Here is a 23049-nt window from a genome sequence, read left to right as displayed (position 1 = left end):
AAGAACTAGGTGACAAAGGGGATTTATAGAGGTCCAAAGATTGGAATGTACATATGTAAATATATTTATATGAGTGTAGGGAAACTGATCTATGTGCATATATTTATAGGTTTAGTACTAAGGCAGCAGATGGACATTGGGCCTTCACTCAAGCACTTACTCAATGCAAGAACACTCATTCTATTAGGTTGGCATTCCAGGATGCACACCTTCCGACACGATTGCTAAAGACAAACATGTGCATAAGCAAATGTGGGGAAGAAAGCTAATGGTGCCTGGCTATCAAAAGATATAGAATCTGGAGTCTTAAAAGGCTTGAAGATAAACAAGAGGCCATCTAGCTGAGAAGCACCAAAGCCCACATGGAAGAAGCAAACCAGCCTGTCTGACCACAAGGTGCAGAAGGGACCAGTTATCAGACATCAAAGAACTAAAAATCATATCAATAAGTGCCCACTTCCCTGATACGATCAATGAAGACAAACGTGTGCATAAGCAAATGTGGTGAACAAAGTTGATGGAGCCCAGCTATCAAAAGATATAGCATCTGGGGTCTTAAAGGCTTAAAGATAAACAAGTGGCCATCTAGCTCAGAAGCAACAAAGCCCACATGGAAGAAACACACCAGCCTGTGTGACCACGAACTGTCGAAGGGATCAGGTATCAAGCATCAAGGAACAAAAAAATCATGTCATTGAAAATGTGGGTGAGTGCAGAGTGGAGACTCAAAGCCCAATGGTAGCCAACCAGACACCCCTTACTGAAGGGTTATGGGGAGGAGATGAACCGGGCAGGGTGCAGGGTAGCAATGATGAAACACATAACTTTCCTCTAGTTCTTAAATACGTCCTCCCCTCCACTATCCCATTCTACCTTACAAATCTGGCTAGACCAGAGGATGTCCAAAGGCACAGATAGCAACTGGAATCACAGGGAATCCAGGACAGATGACCCCTTGAGGACCAGTGGTGAGTGGCGATGCCTGGAGGATGGAGAGAATGTGGGGTAGAAAGGGCGAACTGATTACAAGAATCTACGTGTAGCCTCCTCCCTGAGGGAGGGAAAGAAGGCGGGGGGGGGGGGAAGGACATCGGAAAATGTAATATATGACAAAATAATAATTTATGAATGATGAAGGGTTCATGAGGTAGGGAGGAGTGGGGAGGGAGGGGGAAAATGAGCAGCAGATATTAAGGGCTCAAGTAGAAGGCAAATGTTTTGAGAATGATGATGGCAACAAATGTATATATGTTCTTGACACAATGGATGGATGTATGGATTGTGATAAAAATTGCACAAGCCCTCAATAAAATGATTAATAAATAAATTAATAAACTAATTAAAGTCTTTAAAAAAACTAAAATTTTTATTTGGGGTTTTTTTGAGTTCCAGAAGTTTTAATATCTCATAAATCAAACCTGTTGTTTTCCCTTTGAGTATATTTGAAATGATCAGTTTATCTCCTATCACTTCTTAAGATGAATTAATTGGCCAATATTGAACCTAATTTTGCATCCCTTGAACAATACCTGCTTGGTCAGGGTCTTTCTTTTAACACATTGAAAACTTTGTGTGCTTGTGTATGACCGTCTCATTTAAGGCTTCTGTATCTACATATATCACCTAGTAAGAATGCGTTGTAATCTTGTATTTTGTCATCTCTGTGTAATTCTACTTGAAGTTTAAGTAATGTTGCAAAGCATTGCTTCTTTTAGACCTCTGGGGCAGTTCAAATAGTATAATGGTTCCTCAGTGAACTCCCTCCACCCCCAAATAAATCACCTAATCTCTCACTTCTTTGAGAGGCAGTTCTGTGCAGTGTTGGCTTTTCCCAGTCAGTGGTTTACTTACATTCCGACTTGTACCAATTGCAGGTGATGAAATGCAGTTAGGAAAGGTTAAGTAGGTCAAAGAATGTGGGGGGAAAAAAAAGAAAGAAAACAAGTCAGACTGGAGCCCAAATCTTTGGAAGGCTCAAGTTTAGGTTTTGTTTTGTTTTTAGTTTGCCAGGGTGCCTAACATAGTAAAAGGCATATGTCATCTACAGAATAAGCAAATTATTTCCAGAACGTTTTAGAACTGGATTCATCTTTGTTTATATAATTCTTGATGTTACATTTTTAACTTTGAATGTTGGTTCTACCTAACTTAGACCAGAGTATAAATAATATCTGTCATTGAAATTAGTATTTTAAGCCCTAAATATATAGTCTAATCTACTGAGAATTGAAACTAATAAAGGATTCACCACTTTAGACTTTTTCAAAGCCAAGCCCAATCTACACCAACTGGGTTAAATCAAAATACACTGTAAGCTACACAAGTTAGTTCCTCACACACTGGATATAAAGCACTTGATTTTCTTGTAGCAACTACAACACTTAATTAAAAACAAAGTAGTGATTATTGGCCATGCATAAGTAAATATACTTCCATCAAAATGAACTGTTTAATAGTATTTTTTTAAATCATGGTCTTAAATTGGCTAGAGTGAAAACACATATTTGAACCCAATAAGCTTTAAAAAGATAAGATCAAGAGATTCTTCCCATTTTTGGTATAAAAGTCATAAATGACGGCAGCTTCAAAAAGTTCATGGAAAATGAAATTAAAAGAAAACATGCTAACCACAGACAAAATGAAATTAACAATCAAGCATCCACTTAAATTCAATGACGAAACTAGCTGCCACACATTTCAGTTAGCAGCTAAACGTGTTAAGCATATGCACCACGCAGGCTTTCAAGCTCACTGCCATCTTTCTCCAATGGAGCTGCTGGTGATAGCGGACAGCTGACAGTACGGCGATGCATATGTGCCTTATGCAACCCAACCTGTAACCTACTATGCCACCAGGGTACCTTTCTCAGTAGCCACAAGTTTAAATCAGAGCTTTATAAAGTACCTTCTATCTTAAATAGACTGTTGATTAATGAATTAGCTAACAAACCAGTTACAAATGAAGATATTGTCATAGGCTTATAAAGGCCATTTACCATATATACTTGTGTATAAGCTGAGTTTCTTCAGCACATTTTAATAGTTTTTGTGGCTGATATTCGGGTTGGCTTACACTCAAGGATATGCGGCAGGTATGTTCTCTCCCATGACTGGAGTAAGGAGCCCTGAACAACCAGTTGCCATTGAGTCAACTCGCACTCTGGCTCATGTATGTCAGGAGAACTATTCTCCAACCAATTTTCAGTGACTGATTTTCCACAAGTAGATTGCCAGACCTTTCTGCTGAGGTGCCTCTAAGCATGGGTTACCAGCTCAGAGCATTAACCTTTTGTGCCACTCAGATTAGAAAAATCATGAACTGTCATAACGATTGATCAAGATTGAAAAGACAGGGGAGAGAATCCAGAGTTCGTGTTTAATGAAAGCAGTCCTTTTTATCTGTGGAGTATCATTTATTGTAGAATCTTTAAAAATTTACTTGGCATCTTCATGATAGTAACAGTAATTACCATTTGTTAACAACTTGCTGTGAACCATTGCTAATTTTAACAAAAGAGCAGGAATTTTAATCTGTTTTACATAGATATATCTGACTTCAATATGTTTTTTATTTTGTTTTTGCTTTATTTTTATATTTTTATTGAGATATCTTACAGTTGTTGTTTTTTTAATACCTTACATTCTTGTGGTCCAATTCTACCCATGTGATTTTATTTTCACTGTTAAGGGAATTTATGTTTACATTGTTACTATTGAGAAGATTTAGGTCTCAGACATAACAGTTGTGAGATGGTGCTGTACAGGCAGTATTTCGTTCCGTTGGGCATAGGAAGGGTCACTAGTGGAAGAGACCAAATGGCCCCTAAGAGCAACACCAACTACAACAACCATTGAATTTAGAGTCACTGAGTGGTGCATAAGGAGTCCTGGTGTCATAGTGGTTATATATTGAGCTGTGATCCGCATGGTTGGCAGTTTGAAGCCACAGACAGTGGTTTCTACAGGGGAGAAAGAGTAGGTTTTTTATTCCCATAAACAGTTACAGTCTCAGAAACCCACAGTGAATCACCATGAGCCAGCATTGACTCAATGGCAGTGAGTTTGGTTTGGGTTTGGGTGTGCATGGCTATGCATGAGTTGGTTCAAAACCAGCAGTGGTTCCATGGGAGAAAGATGACGCTTCCTACTCCCTTAAAGAATTATAGCTTCTGAAAACCAGAAGCATTTCCACCCTGTTCTATAGGGTTGCTGTATTTGGCAATTACATAATCTCTTGCAAATCTGTGAAGGGGTGGAGTCTAGCCTGTCAATCAGGTCACAGCTTGATGAACTCATTTAGAGGTGCCAAGGAGATAAATAGTTCATTGGAGGTCAGATACAGACAGACTCTGCTTGTCTTCCTGCTGATAAGACACATGGAGCTGTGCGAGAGCCCTGGAGCTGGAGGAGCCATGTGGAGGAGCCATGCCAGCATTGTGATGCTTCCACTGCCACTGGATCCACAAGACTTTCCACCCACTGGCCTATGATCTTCTGGCATTTGGCGTCATTGCATGTGCTGCGTGAGTCTGAAGAGGAATTTATACATTGGTATCAAATATATGGGCTAATATCAGACATGAACTTGATCTGGACTGGGCTGTGATGTTTTCTCAATATCCAATTGCTCTTTGATATAAAGCTCTTTTTTGTACACATATAAGTGTCTATGAATTTATTGCTCTAGTCAACTCAGGCTAACACCCTATAGGGTCACTGTAAGTGATAACTGACTTGATAGTCATCAGGTTTTTTTATTTTGTTTTTTGACTACTGAAAAAATATATAGTTATCAAAGGTATTGGACTAAGTCAAACTCTTATAAAGGCTGAGCTGATGCTAGAAAGAGTAAATGAAAAAATATACTTATAGTTAAAATATTTATCAACAACGGCGCATTATAAGTACCATAGAACATAGAGAATACTTATGAGCTTTTGTATTAAATTAAAAGCTCTAAATCCTACTGAGATATAGAAATGACATGTGAAGGCAGAATGAAAGAATCAATACTTAATAGGAATGCCAGCTTGCATTCGCACATAACTCTATATTTTATGTACCTATGAAAACTCTATCATTTGTACTACATTCAATTTCCAGACAGAGAAAATGAACTATCTATACTAAGTAATAATGTCAGAACGCAACTGTGAGTCCATGACAAGTTATCGCAGACTTATTTAATAACAAAACACTGATTCACATTATAGGTATGTCTGGAAGTCTCATCTTTCTATATAAATGACAACTTAAGTAGAGCTTGTTTTATTTTTTTTAAGAATCCATAGCAACATTCATCTTTATAGATGCTCTTTTTATAACAATCTATCTAAATTTACATCCTCTCTAGAAAGAAATCTGCTGGGCTGACAGCAATATTAGATACTTCAGGATTTCTCCCTGCCTTTTTCACCTCTATTCCAACTTCTGTTTACCCAGGTGGCATCCCTGAGAGTTGCAAATGGTTAATGAACTTCGCTGTAACTGAGAGCTTAGAGATTCAAGTCCACCCAACATGCCTCAAAAGAAAGGCATTATAAGTCAAGAAAAGTCAGCAGTTCTACTCTAACAAACATGGGGCTGTAGTTAGGTGGGCGTGGAGTCGATTTACCACATATACTCGAATATAAGCCGACCCAAGTATAAGCCGAGGTACCTAATTATTACCTAGGAAACCAGAAAAACTGATTGACTTGAGTATAAGCCTAGGGTGGAAAATGCAGGATGTGAATTAACACAGAGACCAGAGGGGAGAGACAGAGCGCAGCCACAGATGCATCCTTACCAGTTCAGCTGCTGGTGTAAGTGAATCACTACAGCTGCTTCTAGGAACTGGAGCCGTCCAGGTCCTATGATGGCTCTGATTGGTTAGATGTGAGTAAACAAACATTCAAAGCCCTGCAGTGTCAGCAGGGCTTTGAATGAACAGCGGAGGAACCGCAATCACAGGAGATGTTACACCTCGCTGGGGTACCACTGACCCATGTATAAGTCGAACCCCAGTTTTTCAGCACAAAAAACTCGGCTTATACACGAGTATATACGGTATTTATTTCCTAGGTATTTCTTTGAAAGATTTTCTTTGTTTCCTTGAAGATACTGGGAATTAGTTAAAGCAAAATTAAAAATAAGCCTACTGCCTTTGAGTAGATTCTGACTCACAGTGTCCCAATATAGGGTTTCTGAGGCTATAAATCTTTATAGAGTCCAATATAGTCCACATAGAGTCCAATATAGGAACATAGAGTCCATGGAACAGCTGGTAGTCCTAAACTGCTAATCTTGTGGTTAGCAGTCCAATGATTACCCAGACTCTTTAAAACAAAACTAGATTATCATAAATGAAAGTTCTACTGAATGTGTATATAAATATACCATATATACTCATGTATAAGCCGAGTTTTCCAGCACATTTTTAATGCCATTTTTGTGCTAAAATTAAGTGCCTCGGCTGATATTCAGGTAGGCTTATACTCGAGTATATACAGTACATGGTATATTATTGTGTTTTGTTGTGTTTTAATAAATGAAGGCCCAGTTAGTTCACCACCACAACAAAAACCCAACTGCCATGGAGTCAATTTTAGCAACCCAGTAGGACAGAGAACTACTTCATCGAGTTTCTGAGGCTGTAAATCTATGGGAAAAGAAAACCTTATCTTTCTCTAGTAATGTGCTAGTGGTCTCAAACTGCAGACCCTGCAATTGGCGGCCCAAGATATAACCCATCTACAACCAGGGCACCTTTGTCTTACTCAAATTCTCTGGCACCACACCCTACAATCGAATGGGTCCAAGGGATGGTTGTGTAACTGAGGTGTAAAATTAAAGAGGCATAAGGCAAGATAAAGAATGCAATTGCTCACCTCCCGGATGGCCATGATCTCAGCAGCCAGATCCACGCAGAGAGCAAATAAATTTGCAATTACAGCTTACAGACACTTAGGGGATGTGCAAGTCCCCCTAATTACATCTTAACAGGAAGGGGTTGTACCACAGGCATTTGTGCAATAGGAGGGAGTGAGCTAAAGGTGTACATCCAATAGGAAGGCAAGGCATCAGTGGTATACATGTGACAAGATGGGCAGACTCTAAGGTCAAGATGGCAGCCTAACCTTGGTCCTCCCTGAGTTAGCTTGACCTTGTCTTTGGGCTCTCCTTCAGGGGAACAATCCACTATCCTTACCACAAGGGAGTAAGCCCTACTTAGGGTGGGTCAGACTATAGGGTCGGTTTGCTCTAGATGACTGATAACCCTCAGGGAGATAATTTTTTTAAACGTTTTATTAGGGACTCATACAACTCTTATCACAATCCATACATACATCAATTGTATAAAGCATATCTGTATATTCATTGCCTTCATCATTTTCTCTTTAAAAAAACATTTTATTAGGGACTTACAACTCTTATCACAATCCATACATACATCAATTGTATGAAGCACATCTGTACATTCTTTGCCTTCATCATTTTCAAAGCATTTGCTCTCCACTTAAGCCCTTTGCATCAAGTCCTCTTTTTCCCCCTCCCTCCCTGCTCCCCCCTCCCTCATGAGCCCTTGATAATTTATAAATTATTATTTTGTCATATCTTGCCCTGTCCGGAGTCTCCCTTCACCCCCTTTTCTGTCGTCCATCCCCCAGGGAGGAGGTCACATGTAGATCCTTGTAATCAGTTCCCTCTTTCTAGCCCACTCTCCCTCTACCCTCCCTGTATCACCCCTCACACTCCTGGTCCTGAAGGTATCATCCGCCCTGTATTCCCTGTGCCTCCAGCTCCTATCTGCACCAGTGTACATCCTCTGCTGTATCCAGACTTGCAAGGTAGTATTCGGATCATGGTAGCTGGGGGGGAGGAAGCGAGATAACTAATAAGCAGTTGACTTCCAAGTGTATGGTCATTGACCATGTGTTAGCAAGCAGCACCTTAAGCTTGCATATAATATGAGGGGACAACCTGGGAACAACCTTTCTGTTTCCCACATATGATGAAAGAGTTAGTCTGCTATTGACCAAAGTACTAGAAATATAACAACATTTAGTTCGTTGAAAATCCAAAATGTAACAGCCCTTATAGTCAACAATCCTTTTAAGCTCAATCAGTAAGGCTGTTCCCACTCCCGAAGGTGGTAAGCAAGGCCATTATGATAAGTAGCTGGACAGGAAACATCCCCACTTCAGCGGCCTCAGGGGATGGTGGTCTGGTAGAGCACTCAATTTAGATAAAGAGGGCACATGAAGCTTTAGGGGAGGGTAGGCTAATGAACCCTGAAGAAATATGTTGCTGTTGTTCGGTGTCAATGAGTCAATTCGGACTCTATGCAAGACAGAAGGAAACATTGCACAGACCTGCCCATCCTCACAATTGGATCCATATTGAAGTCATTGTTACAGTCACTGTATCAATTCATCTCATGTAGGGCCTTCCTCTTTTTTGCTGCCTCCACTTTATCAAGCATGATGTCTTTCTCTTCAAAGACAGAGAGGCTTGGACTTTTAGCAGTTCACCATCGAGTCTTCTTCTTCACAAGTATTTGAGGCAATGGAAATTACCATGGCTTGGGTCAAGCACCTCAAAGTAACATCCTTGCTTTTCAACACTCAAAAGAGGTCTTGTATAGCAGATTCACCTAATGCAACTTGTCTTCTGATTGCTGCTTCCATGAACACTGATTGTGTGTATCCAAGCAAACAAAATCACTGACACCTTCAATCTTTTCTCCATTTATCCTAATGTTCCCTAGTGATCCAGGTGTAAGGGTTTTGGTCTTTACATTGGGTCACAATCCATACTGAAGGCTGAAATCCTTGCTCTTCAACAGCAAGTGCCTCAAGTCCTCTTCACTTCCACCAAACAAGGTTATGTCATCTTCATACTACAGATTGTAAATAAGCCTTCATCCAATCCTGATGTCATACTTTTCTTCATAAAAGCCAGCTTGGCAGCATAAAGACTGAATAAATACGGTGCGAGGATTTTGTCGCACACCTTTCCTGATTTAAAACCCTGCGGTATTTCCTTGTTCCATTTCATAAAGTCTTTGTACCTTATTTTAAAATTTCAAACCTAAAAAACTCAAAGGACAATATTATAAACTCTATATTAAGTGTGATACCTATGTTACACAATTAACATCTATTATATTTAATCTACTTATAAAGCTATTTTAAATTCTAAAACACTTTAAATTAACTTACAGATATAATACTTTACCTCTAGATATCTTAACATTTTCCTACTTGGCTGTACTACATCACCAAATTTAACCAAATTAACAATTTTCTATTATCATCTAATACCAGTACATATTCTAGTTTTCCCAAAATTTCTAGCTGATTTTCCGCGTCCTTTTCCCCCCAGTAGTTTTATTGGGATATAATTTACATCACACACTTCCATAGTTCAGCTGTATTAAACATTTGAAACATTTTTATTTACTACTTATAAATTATACTTAGTCAAACTCATCCATAGTAACACAAATTATCAATCATCAGTTTTTACAAACTTGCCAAATGTATAATATTCCTCTATAGCAAAGAACTTCCCATTTAATAGCAGTACAATATATTCATGAGTATAAATTCTAGTCCAGAAGTTAATAAGGATCTCTGGTGGTGTAGTGGCTATGCATTTGGACTGCTAACCACAAGGTCAGCAGTTCAAAACCACCAGATGTTCTGTTGGGAGAAAGACAAGGCTTCCTACTCTTGTAAAGAGTTACAGTCCTGATGCCAAGGGCTCAAGTAGAAAGAGAATGTTTAGAAAATGATAACAACAAATGTACAAATGTGCTTGACCCAACGGATGGATTGTGATAAGAGCTGTACAAGCCCCCAGTAAAACGATGGGGGGAGGGGGTTTCAGTCTTGGAAATCATCAAAGGCAGTTCTACGCTATCTTAAAGGTCATTTTGAGTCAGCATTGACTCAAAGACAGTCAGTTGGGTTCAGTTTGGTTTTGAGAAATTAATAAAGTAACAGGCATAACATAATAAAGGGAAAATGGCACATAAACTGTACAATGAAAGTATAAAATTACTCTTGAGTACATCTTTTGTTTTTGCCTGTTCAGGAAATAAAATCTAAATTTTCCTTTAGTCACTCTTTATGGCCCAACCTTAATCCATGAAGTTTTGAAAACTTGCACCCACTCTGGGTTAGGACCCAGATCCAAACCTGGTAAAACAAAGCATTCCAACCCCATGGCTACAAGGACTGCACCTGGGATGGGCACTGATCTAAACCATGATACTAAGACTCTCATACAATACTGGTTTATTTCTTTGTTTGTTTCTATATCATTCAGTCATGCATATGTGCTCAGGAAATTAACATGCAAGGGATTTTTAAGGGGGCTGTGTAATCTGTAGAACATGCATGTAATTTATGTAAAGGTATGATCCAAAACAAACAAACCCACCGCTATCCAAAAGATTCCAACTCATAATGCCCTTACAGGATAAAGAGTAGAATCATCCCTATGGGTTTCAAGAATATAAATCAGTACGGGGGCAGAAAGCCTCATCTTTCTCCTGCTGAGGGGCTAGTGGTCTTAAATTGCTGACCTTACAGTTAGCAGCCTAACTTATAACCCACTACCCCAGGTCTCCATAAAGGAATGGTAGTTTACTAGAAGAAACAGAAAATTCTCTCTTCTGGTATTTCTAAGGTCAAAGAATGAGTCACAGGTGGTGCCAAAAAAAAAAAAAAAAAGAATACACCCGGGTCACCTCAAAAAGACAGTCCTAGAGGGGGAGGGGAGGAAGTATCTACTTTCTTAAAGATTTATTTAAAAAACAAAACAAGCTCACTGACATCAAGACAGTTCCGATTCATAGTAATCCTATGGACCTTTGGGTTCCAATACTGTAAACCTTTGCAGGAGACAACCTCATCTTTCTCTCTGGATCAAAATGCCGATATTGAGGTTAGCAACTCATAGCCCACTGCACCATCAGGGCTCCAAGAAAACCCCACGGGGCAGTTCTGTCACATGAGATCACTATGAGTCAAAATTAACCCAATAGTACCCAACCCCAACAGTAGGAGAAAAGATAAATTTGGGGTTTCAACTTCAATGTTGTGATTTTCCATTTTTCAAAAGTAAGTAAATATTTTTTATAAAAGGAAAAGTATACTCGACACAGTCGCTAAAGACAAAGCATGTGCGTAAGCAAATGTGATGAAGAAAACTGATAGTACCCGACTATCAAAAGATATAGAGTCTGGGGTCCTATAGCCTGGAAGATAAACAGTGGCCATCTAACTGAGAAACAACAAGCCCACATGGAAGAAGCACACCAGCCTGTGAGATCACAAGGCATCGAAGGTATCAGGTATCAGGCATCAAAGACAAAAAAATAAATAAAAATCATAGCATTGTGAATGAGAGGGAGTGCGGAGTGGGGACCCAGGGCCCATCTGTGGGAAATCGGATATCCCCTTGCAGAAGAATCACGGGGTGGAGACCAGCCAGTCAGGGTGCAGTGTAGCTATGATGAAACATACAACTTCCCTCTAGTTCTTGAATGCTTCCTCCCCACCCACTATCATGATCCCAATTGTACTTTACAAATCCAGCTGGACAGGAGGATGTACACTGGTACAGATAGGAACTGGAAACACAGGGAATCCAGGACAGATGAACTCCTCAGGACCAGCGGTGAGAGTGGTGCTGGGAGGGTGCGGGAGAAAGGCGGAACCGATTACAAGGATCTACATATAACCTCCTCCCTGGGGGACGGAGAGTGGAGAAGTGGATGAAGGGCGACGTCAGACAGTGTAAGATATGACAAAATAATAATAATTTATAAACTATCATGGGTTCATTGAGGAGGGAGGAGCAATGAGGGAGGGGGGGGGGAATGAGGAGCTGTTACCAAGGGCTCAAGTAGAAAGCAAATGTTTTGCAGATGAGGAAAACAAATATACAAAAGTACTTGACACAATGGATGTATGCATGGGTTGTAATAAGAGTTGTACTGCCCCTGCCAAAGGGACCAGGTATAAGGCATCATGCAAAAAAAAATTTATATATATATATATATATATATATATATATACCATAGTGAATGAAGGGGGAAGTGCAGAGTGGAGACCCAAAGTCCATTTGTCGGCCACTGGAGATCCCCTCACAGAGGGGTTTAGGAGAGGAGATGGGTCAGTCAGGGTGCGATGTAGTACCGATGAAGAACACAGCTTTCCCCCAGATCCTGGATGCTTCTTACCCCCCACTACCATGATTCGAATTCTACCTTGCAGGACTGGATAGGGCAGAGGTTGTACACTGGTGCATATGGGAGCTGGAGGCACAGGGAATCTAGGGTGGATGATACCTTCAGGACCAGGGGTGTGAGGGACGATGCTGGGAGAGTGGAGGGTGAGTGGGTTGGAAAGGGTGAACTGATTACAAGGATCTACATGTGACCTCCTCCCTGGGAGATGGACGGCAGAGAAGTGGGGGGAGACTCCGGATAGGGCAAGATATGACAAAATAACAATCTATAAATTATCAAGGGCTCATGAAGCGGGGGGAGGGAGGGGAAATAAAGAGGACCTGATGCAAAGGGTTTAAGTGGAGAGCAAATGCTTTGAAAATTAATAGGGCAAAGAATGTCCGGATGTGCTTTATACAATTGATGTATGTATATGTATGGATTGTGATAAGAGTTGTATGAGCCCCTAATAAAATATAAAAAAAAGAAAGAAAATGATGATGGAAATGTATGTACAAATATGCTTGAAACAATTAATGTATGAAATGTTATGAGCTGTAAGAGCCCCCAATAAAATGATTTTTTTAAGTTGTATTGCCCCAATAACATGATTTTTTTAAAAAAGGAAAATTATAATGTCTTAAGAACATGAACTTAAAAAAAAGAACATGAACTCTTTTTTTCATAATTTCCTGAAGGAAACGGGTTATCTGTCCTTTTAATTTTTGTTAGGTTATCTGTCTTAAAATAATTTTTTCTCCTTGGCACAAAATAAAGCTATTGTCATTTTATGTGGAGAAAAAGATTATAAGCCATTTTAAAACTTGATTGTTGTTGGATACAAAACCCACCACCTGTTCCACAGGAGAAAGATAGACCTATCTGCTCCAGTGAAGATTTATAGCCTCAGAAGTCCTCTATCTAGGGTTGTCTGAGTTGGAACTGACTCTGGCAGTGGGTTTTTTATGGATACAGAAAGAGCATTTAAGCTGCTACCCACACGGTCAGCAGTTCAAACCCACTCACACCAAAGGAGAAACAAGAGGCTTTCTACTCCCAGAAAGATTGACAGCCTTGGAAACAGTATGGAGCAGGGCTACTCCCTCCAATAGGGGAGGAAAATTTCGCTCAATGCTCAGCAAGTGCTGCGGCCATTGTACAAACTGCTCAGGAGGTAGAACTAATTTTAAAGAACAAAAGTGGTAAAATCTGCTTTAATCATATTCAGCCAACGAGTTGATTCTGACTCCAACTCATAGCAACCCTGCAGGGCAGAACAGAACTGCCCCTGTAGTTTCCAGGGCTGTCCATCTTTACAGGAGCAGAAAGTCTCCTCGGTCTCCTGCAGGGCAGCTGGTGGATTCAAATGGCCGACTGTGAGGTTAGCAGCCCAACACATAACCCACTATGCCACCAGTTTAATAGCTTTATGAATGACTTTAATCCTATCATTCTGGGTAAGATATTGCCAGCAATTGTCGGTTAAATCTTTCTGTTTTAATTATTTAATAAAATATTGCACTGTATAGAAAAGCATAGCACTTTTCTCCCTCCAATTTAGGAAAGTCAATCTCAAAATGCACCCCTTGGGAATGGCAAGTGCTCTGTAGCCTATGAAAGAAGCTGGCAATAACCTACATGCATTTGCTCGCTTGCTGTTACCATGTCACCATTCTTTCCCCTTCTCCGCGGACACACAAACCACTCCTGAATCTTCGCTGTTGTTCATGTGACCTGTGCTTCGTGACCCTCGTAAGAAAACTTGGATGGGCAGAATCACCTGCCCACAACTAAGCGGCAGTCCAGAAAGTTTCAGGTTTCAAGAATAAGGCAGTAGTCATCAAGCTCATCACCTGTCCTTATCGACAACCAAATCTAGATGTCAAGATGAGGCACTTGGTTCACCTGCCCCATTGAAACTGTCAACTCTCCTACAATGAAACTGTCAACTCTCCTACAACTGCAGCTCCCACCCTGTTCACCTTTGCTGCTACGCATATACTGCCTGATCACCTCCATATAGCTTTAATAGAACTAACTCCATGCTGTAGAAGTGTGCATGGGGGTGGGTGTGATCTATTTATAAAAGGAAGAAAATGAGTCTTGGGTCCCACAGAAAGAATACAACTCTCCTCTGGTCCTTTACCTACAAAAGATCTCCTGTTTAAAGTTGACGTAAATAAAACCCGGTGGCACAGTAGTTTAAAAAAAAATCGGCTGCTAACCAAAAGGTCCGGTTTCAAACCCAACAGCCACTCCGGGAAGAAAGATGTGACATTCGGCTACCGTACAGATGAGTTCTGGCAATCCTTTGGGGGTCGTTACACACTGTCCTATGGGGTCACAGAAGATGCCAAAGACAGCAACTTAGAGTTTTAAAAACTCTTCTCCCAGATTCACGAGCAGTCGGTCCCACCCGGCTCCTTCTCAAACTATCTAAAGTGGAGCCTGCGGGGAGACAGGATGAGAAGGCGAAGCAGCTGGACAAGATAAAAGCCACCCAGTCCGAGAAGCGCGCCTTTGGATTGCCGCTCGGCGTCCACAGACCCACAGGGGCGCGGCTCCCCAAGAGCTGGGTCCAGGGGAGTCAGTGGGGGCTGCCAGTCTCCGGGTCACCCGTACGGCGGCGCCTACGGGAGCCCAGCGATTGGGAACGCGGCACGCAGAGTTCTCCTCGGATACGAAGAGGGGACCGGGTGAGGTAAAGAAAAGCGGAGGTCGAGACGCAGGCAGGCAGAACGACTCCTCGCACCCGCCGAAGCTGAGCGCATCCGAGAGAGACCCGAAAAGTCGCCCAACACCAGGAGAGGCCAAGTGTCCCCACGTCCAAGCGTCCCCTGAACGGCGGTCTCCCCTCGGTCCCCCAACTCCACGACTCACCCGGCCGCGACCGAGCGCCGGCGGCTTCCTGCTCCGAAGGCGCCCAGTCCTGACAACCATAGAGCCGGAGTCACGGCAAACGCAAGCCTCCACCTGGAACGCCCCCTCTCACGTGACTCTCCTAGCCGCCGGGCCTGCCGGGAGACCTGCGCGTGGGCAGGGCGCGGAGAAACCGGAAGGGGCGGGGCGAGGGAAGCAGCCCGCCCCGCCCTGGTCGCTGGCCCCGCCCCCTCGGTGTTTAGGTACCAAAGCCACTCGTACTGGTGAACGTGTTGGCTAGGCAAAGAAGTGAAGAGAAGCCTGGGACATACAATGAATTGGGCATGGTGCAGCTGTGCTTTGTTTAGACTTCCTGTGATAGCATTTCGTTATTTCCTTTCGTAGCATTTTTGGATGTAGAAACCTCACCACGTCCTCTACTGTATGTGTATTTCAAATGCTTTATTTAAAAACTACTATTATTAGAGTTCCGTTCCTTAGCTACTAATAGCATGCGTTTCTCTAGAGATGTTGCTATCAGACGTGGGGATGGGAAGGATCCTTTTTTCTGGTATTGAAATAGAGGGAAAATATCACGGCAGAGAGTCTTTAAATAAAAGTTTGTTCAACAACGATCTACTTAACAAAGCTTTAGAAAAGGCGATCCCTGGATACAGAAGCAGTCAGATACTCTGAACTTTCACGGATTCCACTGTAAAGTGAAACCAATGAATTACTTTTCCCATTTCTCCTCAGGACCCTCCTTCCTCAATAACGTAAAAATAGCAAATTATATTAACTAACATCTTATTGAACACTAATTATGTTCGTGGTTAGTCCAACCCTTTATGTTATAGGTACCATTTTTATTGATTTGCAAGTAGGAAGCTAGATTCCTATTTAGTGCAGTGGCTGAGACGCACATCTGAGTCCAACAACATCAGAGTCTGCGCTCTTCCACAGCAGTATTTTGTGATGTTATAGCTGGATCTGAACGGAGCCCTGGTGGCACCACGGTTAAGCGCACAGCTGCTAACCAAAAGGGTGGTTATTGAGTCCACCAGCCGCTACTCAGAAGGAAGACCCAATAGTCTGTTCTGGTAAAGATTCCAAGTCAAACCCACTGCCATAGTTCTCATTCCGACTCAGAGCCTAGGAAACTATGAAACCAAACTCACTGCCATCTAGTCCATGCCAACGCATAGCAACCCTGTAGGACAGAGTAGAATGGCCCTTGTGCGTTTCCAAGTCTGTTAACTCTTTATGGGAGTAGAAAGTCCGGTCTTTCTCCTGCTGAGTGGTTTTGAACTACTGAGCTTGTGGATGACAGCAAAGATTAAGCATTTCACCAGCAGGGCTCCTTGAGAATACCCTATAGGGCAATTCTATTCTGTCCAATACAGGGTCTCTATGAGTTGGAATCTACTCCACCGTACCCAATAACAACCTGGGATTCATCTGCTATAAATCAAACTCACAGCGATGCATAGAAATCCTATAAGCCACAGAGATCTTGTGGGGCAGAGTAGAGTTTCTCCTTAGGGTTTTTGACCCTCAATCTTCAGGTTTAGATAACTTCCTCTTTCGCTTGTGGAACAGCTAATAGGTTTGAACCACAGACCTTTTGGTTAGTAGCCCAAGGCTTAATCCACTGTGCCTGCAGAGCTCCTTTTACCTGGGCAGAAGTCAGGAGCCTTTGCTGATTTCTTTCCTATCACAATATCGTTTCTATGTCCCTTTCCATTTAGAGCTTGCTCTTTGTTCAGTGAGATATCTGACAAATGAATAAACTTCCAAGACTGAAAGTATTCCATCATTTCTTGACATTTTGTTTTTGGCTACTGCTTAGTGCCACTTGTCCTTGGTTCTTGCTCACATGCTACTTTCTGATGTGGTGGAATGTTGACTAGTTCTTTTTGGTACAGTGACTCTGTTTTCTTTCAATCTTCTTTTGAGGTTTCCTGCATTGTTCAATATTTGCCATAGACTCCTTCAATATTGCTCATGATTATGGGGGTTATTAATGAATTTAACAAGCTAGGATCCAAAAACATTAAGGATATCATTCTTGATGGCCTTACAATTGCCTCATACTTCTGAAAGGGCTCTCTTATATTTAGAAGAATGGCAAAACTGACCAATCCATGAGTCCTCTACACCTTCTTTGCATGGGTTCACCCAAGCACTTGGTGAGAGTTACAGAGAAATGGCTAGAAATGTTGTAGCTATTTCACATCAGGACAATAATATTACTAAGTATCTAATATAAATTATATTAACTGTTATCCCTTGTCTGTGGAACTCTTTCAGACACTTAGCATACATTATCTGCCATTCAAACTACAACCCTGTATATCTGAGTGATATCGTTTCCTTTTGACATAAAAAAAAAGCCCTGTGATGCTTTGTAACTTGCTCAAGTAGATATAAGAGTAGGTACTGGATTTGAAGAGAGGTCTTGGTGATGCAGAAGTTAAGTACAAGGTTGCTAACCAAAAGGTAGGTATCTGGAACCTACCAATTGTTCTGCTGTAAAAAGATGTGGCAGTCTGCTTTCAAACAATTCATAGCCTTGAGACCCTGTAGGCAGTTCACTGTGTTCTATAAGTGTGCTCAGAGTGTGTTCTATATGTGTGATAAGAGTTGACATAGACTCCAAGGGAATAGACTGGTTTTATGATATGTGTTAATATTGTAGACGCATTCTCTGCTCTACTGGTTCTTTAAAATGTTTATTCTAAGGACATAAATGAATGAGAGCACAAATACACATTAAAATAAAGTAAATGTCCATCGGTACTTTGTTAATAATCCCAAAAGAAGAGAAATAAGTAAAATGTCCATATATAAAGAATTGGTTAAAGTCCAAAGGACAAAATACTGTGGAGTCTTTAAAAAGTAAGAAGGATATATATGTGTGTGTGTGTGTGTGTATTAACATTGCACAAGTAGACTGGTTAAATACTTTTTAAGTTACTGATTAACTTACCATTTATGTAAAAGAATGACTGTGTAGTTAGCTAGCTAGCTATATGAAAATACATATAAGAAAAAATAATTGGCAAATATTTGAATTAAATGTTAGCAATTATCTGGAGGGTAACATTGTGTGAGGTTATCATTCCTTACTTTAAAATTTCTCATTTTTGACTTTTTTATTTTAATAAGCAGAGATTCACCTTATAATAAAGATGCTATATTAAAAAAAAAACAAAGTAAGACCCCCCCCCTTTATGGCTGTATATAATAAACAAAAGATATTTAGTTAAGGTAACTCCGTTGTTAACAAATGTTGCATTTTTAAGTATCAGAGCAATATCTTGGTATCAAAAGGCTCCAAGCTTCAACTTTTACCACTTGAGCAGCAAAGTCTGAAAGAAAAAAATTGCTCAGTGTTCCTAACTGCTGGATAGTTGAACTAAAACTCCTACTTGAAAATACCTGAATGAGCCCAGCGTGAGTCCAGTCTGGTCTCTCCATGGACACAAAGGGGTCCCTCTAAGCAAGGCTCTCAGGCAGGCAGCATAACAATGCTGGGCCAGTGCTTCAGAACATACATCATTATGCTCTTTATACGCTTTATTTGCGTAAAATATGGTAACCATGGCTCCAAAGAAAGTTATCGATACCCTCAGTAAAGCTAAGAGGAAAACTGAGGCCCACCATAAATTTAAAGAAAGAAATTATTACAAAATTGAAATCAGGTCGCCGCTTGCCTGATTTGACAGCTGACTACAACATGGAGAAGTCGACGTTATCAATATTTTTGAAAAAGATAGAAATGTGATGAAACTGGCATGGAATGTTAACCACTAAACAAAGAAGTCAGACCACCCACGAGGCTGAAAGTCACTGTTAGTTTGGGTAAATCAGAAACAAGTTGACGATAGCTTATCTGAGGCAGTGATCCTTGAGAAGGCTAAAAGCCTCTATAATGAATTTATAAATGTGCTTTTGGGGCCTCAGAACCAATTATTTGGTTTTTCATTGTTTCTTATGGGAAAATATGGTCAGTTCTCAAATTTTTAGGTGTTCAAACCAAAATTAGGAATGAATTGAGTTCAACAACTGAGATATTACTGTTACGATATTTCAAATGGCATCGTAAAAATTATCACTCAAAGGATAGAAATATTATTGTTTATTATTTATCATTATATATGCCAATTTTAATGTTCTGGATAGCTACTTATTATTGTTTAGCTAATAAAGACATATAAATGACTATGAGCTGATTTTATAAAATAAGCTATGGTAACCAAATTTGGCTCAAGATATCATTTACATAGTTAATTTCTAGTCTCAAAAATTATCCTTTCCCAGTGCCAGACCAGTCCCCATGAACCACACATCATCACTCCAGGTAAGTGTAGTGTAGGTCACGTAACTGGAGGGCGCCTCAGGACAGCTGGGATCAAATGGTGGGGAAATGGGGGGCTGCTGTCTGCTGAGTGTTTGCCATGTGGATCTAGAGTGAGGTCCCGGGCGATGGAGGCTGCCCTGTCAGAGGGATGAGGCTTACTGAAGGGCGGGGTATTGCAGGAGAGGGGAGAGGGAAAGGTCAGTTTGGGGAACATAGGTGCCTGTCTATTGTGGGAGGGGAGGGAGAGCGGACCTCCAGGTGGGGGAGGAGTGACTGAGGATGCATTGGGGGACATTAGGTGGGGATAGTCTTTAGTGTTGTGCAGCAGGTGGGCAACATTGAACTAGGGCATCTGGGGGTATCCCGGGAACCCAGACCGGGTGCCCCGAAACACTGGGACACTGAATCCTGGATCTTCAGGGTGCATGTCACGCTCTAGAGGCTGCATCGGTGAGACCCCATGTGGGAACTCCACTCGAAGAACTGGACTCTACCTCAGATACACTTGTAACCTGAGGACTTATGTCGGAAAACACATGGGTCTGAGGAAGCAGAAGGCAGCTGTACCAAGACTGGTGCACTGTTGGTTGGTTGGTGGACAAACACGGCCTTGCTACATCGACGCTGTATTAAGATACGTAATGTCCCAGCAATCCTGTGACGGACATTCTGTTATATTTTGCTTATGCTTGTTCATAGTAGGGTGTATCTCAGAGGTGCATAGCCCTTGGGGGTCACCCTCTTGAAGTTGTGTTATTTGTTTCTCTGTTTTTTTGGTAAATGAAACTCACGGACGTTGAGCCATAGGGCGAGCAAATTGAACAAGGGTCGCAGGGGGAAGGGGCAGATAGACAGGGGTGGGAAAGATAAAACAGAAATGATGTCAAGGAGTCCAAGAAGGAAAAGTAGGTTTGAAGACTGATTATGGAAGCAATTTTATAATTCTGTTTGACGTGAGTGATCTTTGGAATGACATGACATATGTATTAACTCCCAAGTTACAGCAAATCAAAAGGACAAAAAAGCTTAGATCCAGTAATGAGTTTGGGGCTTGCACTAAATCCTAGCTCCAACTTAACAATTAGTTCTTACATCATGGTCCTGCTCAATACGCACCCTCAGGACAGGAACACCGAAGACAAAGGTACTATAGCAAAATGTGGCAAAGACTTTAGATGGTGCCCAGCTATCAGATAAAACAGAGTCAGCGGTCTTAAAGGCTCATCTCAAAACAAGAGCCATCTGAGTGAGATATCAACAAAGTGCACTGAGATGTCAACAAAGTGCACAAGGAAGAAACACACTATCTTCAATCACTGAAGGATTGGCATCCATATAATCTGAAGTCGAAGGGAAGGATCCATATCAGAGCCTAAATTGGGAGAACGTGGTGTTCAGAGGCCAGGGTTGACAGCGGGAGCCCGAGGTTCATTTGTGGACCTACATAGGAAATAAGCCCTATCTAAAATGGAGTGATGGAAGGAAAGTGGTCACTAAACAGAGTACTTAGGAGAGAGGAGGACAGAAGATCAAAGGCAGAAATCTGACTTTGAACAATTAAAACTATGTCAGTAGATCCCCCTCTGATGCAAGCTGGACCTGATCTGGTTTCCAAATTCTTCTGTATTTTTGGCTTGTGTTGTAATTGTGTTTGGCTTTTGTTTGTTCATATTAGAGTGTATCTCAGAGGTGCTATGTCAGTGGAAGTGACCCTCTTGTTCTATCCTTTTCTGTTTTTCAGTAGATGAAACCCAGGATTGATGCACCTATAGCGACAGCAAGTAGAATCAGGGCTTCGGGGGGAGGGACAGTGGTGGTGGTGGATAAAAGGGAGGCGACGTCAAGATGACCTTGTAGAAAAAGAATGTTTGGAAACAGATTGTGGTAGCAATTATACTACAATTCTAATTCGCATGATTGAAATATGGAATGATATATGTATTAAGTCACCACTAATAATCATCAGAAAGAATTATAAAGCCCTGGAGTTTGCATATTGAATGTATGTGGATATCCTTTCCCTAAAAACTCGTTTAAAGCTTACACAAAGATTAAACCAATTCCCCAAGTTTTCTTAGAGAATTATTTCATATCCACTTTGTATTTCATGTGTCCTTCTAGTAATTATGCTCTCTCTCAGGTGTCAAGTATTTGCCTGCGGCTATGCTGTCTCTCTGACGACCAATGCTGAGTCAGAAGCGAAGTGCAGAACATTTCCAAAAGCTCCTGGGATATGGAAAATACTTCCATGAGGTTGGTCATTGTTCTCCTAGTTGTGGGAGAGAGGTTCTGAGCCGCAGAAACTTTGTCTTCCTTTCTTTTTCTGAAGAGAGATTTTCTACAAGGATCTAAATTTTACAGCCCTCAGGCTACTTGGGTTATCAGCCTGGTTATTACTTGCTGGCAACATGACTCTGAGCAAGTCATCACTGATTATATGTGCTTCAGTCTTCTAAATTGTAAAATGAAATGAATAATAAGACTTACTTCGTATGATTTCCATAAGAATTCAGAGAGAAAACTGTTAACACTATACAGGCAAATAGTAAACAATTAACAAAGCAGTCATTATTGCTACTTTTCTACCCCCCACCCCTTTTTGTTGCCCCACAATGTAATTGTTTCTGGGTGGGCTTTGTCTGCTTCTCCCTTAGGTTCAGAGCATCATCCGCTCCCAAACCAGCATGGGTATGCGGCACAGAGATCGCCCTACCACTGGGAACACGCTCAAGTCGGGCTTGTGTTCAGCCCTCACAACCTACTTTTTTGGCGCTGATCTCAAGGGGAAGCTGACAATCAAGAACTTCCTGGAATTTCAACGTAAACTTCAGCACGATGTTCTAAAGCTAGAGGTAGGGGCTCCGGGAACTGTCCCACGCACGTGCACCGAAGCCACTGGGATGGGACGGCCTGTCTGGGGGGATTCTCCCAGTGGACCTCCAGGTGTGGGGAACTGGTGGAGGTGGACAGGCTGACGGCCGGGAGGAATTACCACGTTCCGTGAGAGCGCCCGGTGGCTCTGGGAGTGAAAGTTAAAAGGGTCCACGTGGAACACCTTTGTTGGTTTTGGAGACCGCGCTTGAGGAGGGAGTGACTCCGAGTTCAGAGCAAACAGACCCAAGTCTTCTGCTGACCGTGTGGGAGGAGCCAGGAGGTAGAGTTGAGGGGCTAATAGAAAGCTCTTCCTGTGAAATTGTATGGCGGCAATAAATAGCTGCAAACACAAAATGCACGGTAAACCTGTGTTCAGAGTTCCCAAGGGATCTTGCTGTGTTTTCAGCTTATGTATCCCTCTCCAGAAAGGAGTCGTGGTGGCATGGGGGGTGATGCTCTGGGCAGCAAACCTCAAGGTCAGTCGTCTGACCCTCTGCAGGAGAAAGGTGCGACTTTCAGCTCCAGTAAAGATTGACAGCTTCTGAAACCCACAGGGGCAGTTCCACTCCACCGGACAGCATTGTTGTAAGTCAGAATGGGCTCGATGGCAGGGAGTTTGTTTGTTTGCCTTCCGTTCCAAGTGTAGACCTTCAGTGCACTCAGGCCCCGGCTCCATTCTCTAAGAGGTTTAGTGTTCTGTGCTTTTCAACTCAGTTAAAAACATGACTCA

The 23049-nt window shown here is 41.6% G+C and overlaps 1 protein-coding gene across 1 annotated transcript in view; it reads right to left on the bottom strand.

Moving 5' to 3' along the window:
• Positions 1-15239, bottom strand: part of MICU1 (mitochondrial calcium uptake 1) — a 209022-nt gene extending 193783 nt beyond the window's left edge. The window contains exon 1 of the mRNA XM_075534108.1: positions 15104-15239. The gene's annotated coding sequence lies outside the window, so the exon portion shown is untranslated. The remainder of the gene's footprint in view (positions 1-15103) is intronic.
• Between the last annotated feature and the right edge of the window lie 7810 nt (positions 15240-23049).

The sequence above is a fragment of the Tenrec ecaudatus genome, chromosome 16, assembly GCF_050624435.1.
Source record: "Tenrec ecaudatus isolate mTenEca1 chromosome 16, mTenEca1.hap1, whole genome shotgun sequence".
Classification (NCBI taxonomy): Eukaryota; Metazoa; Chordata; class Mammalia; order Afrosoricida; family Tenrecidae; genus Tenrec; species Tenrec ecaudatus.
The sequence above is the reverse complement of the archived record's forward strand: the minus strand, read 5'-3'. Positions and strand labels throughout refer to the sequence as shown.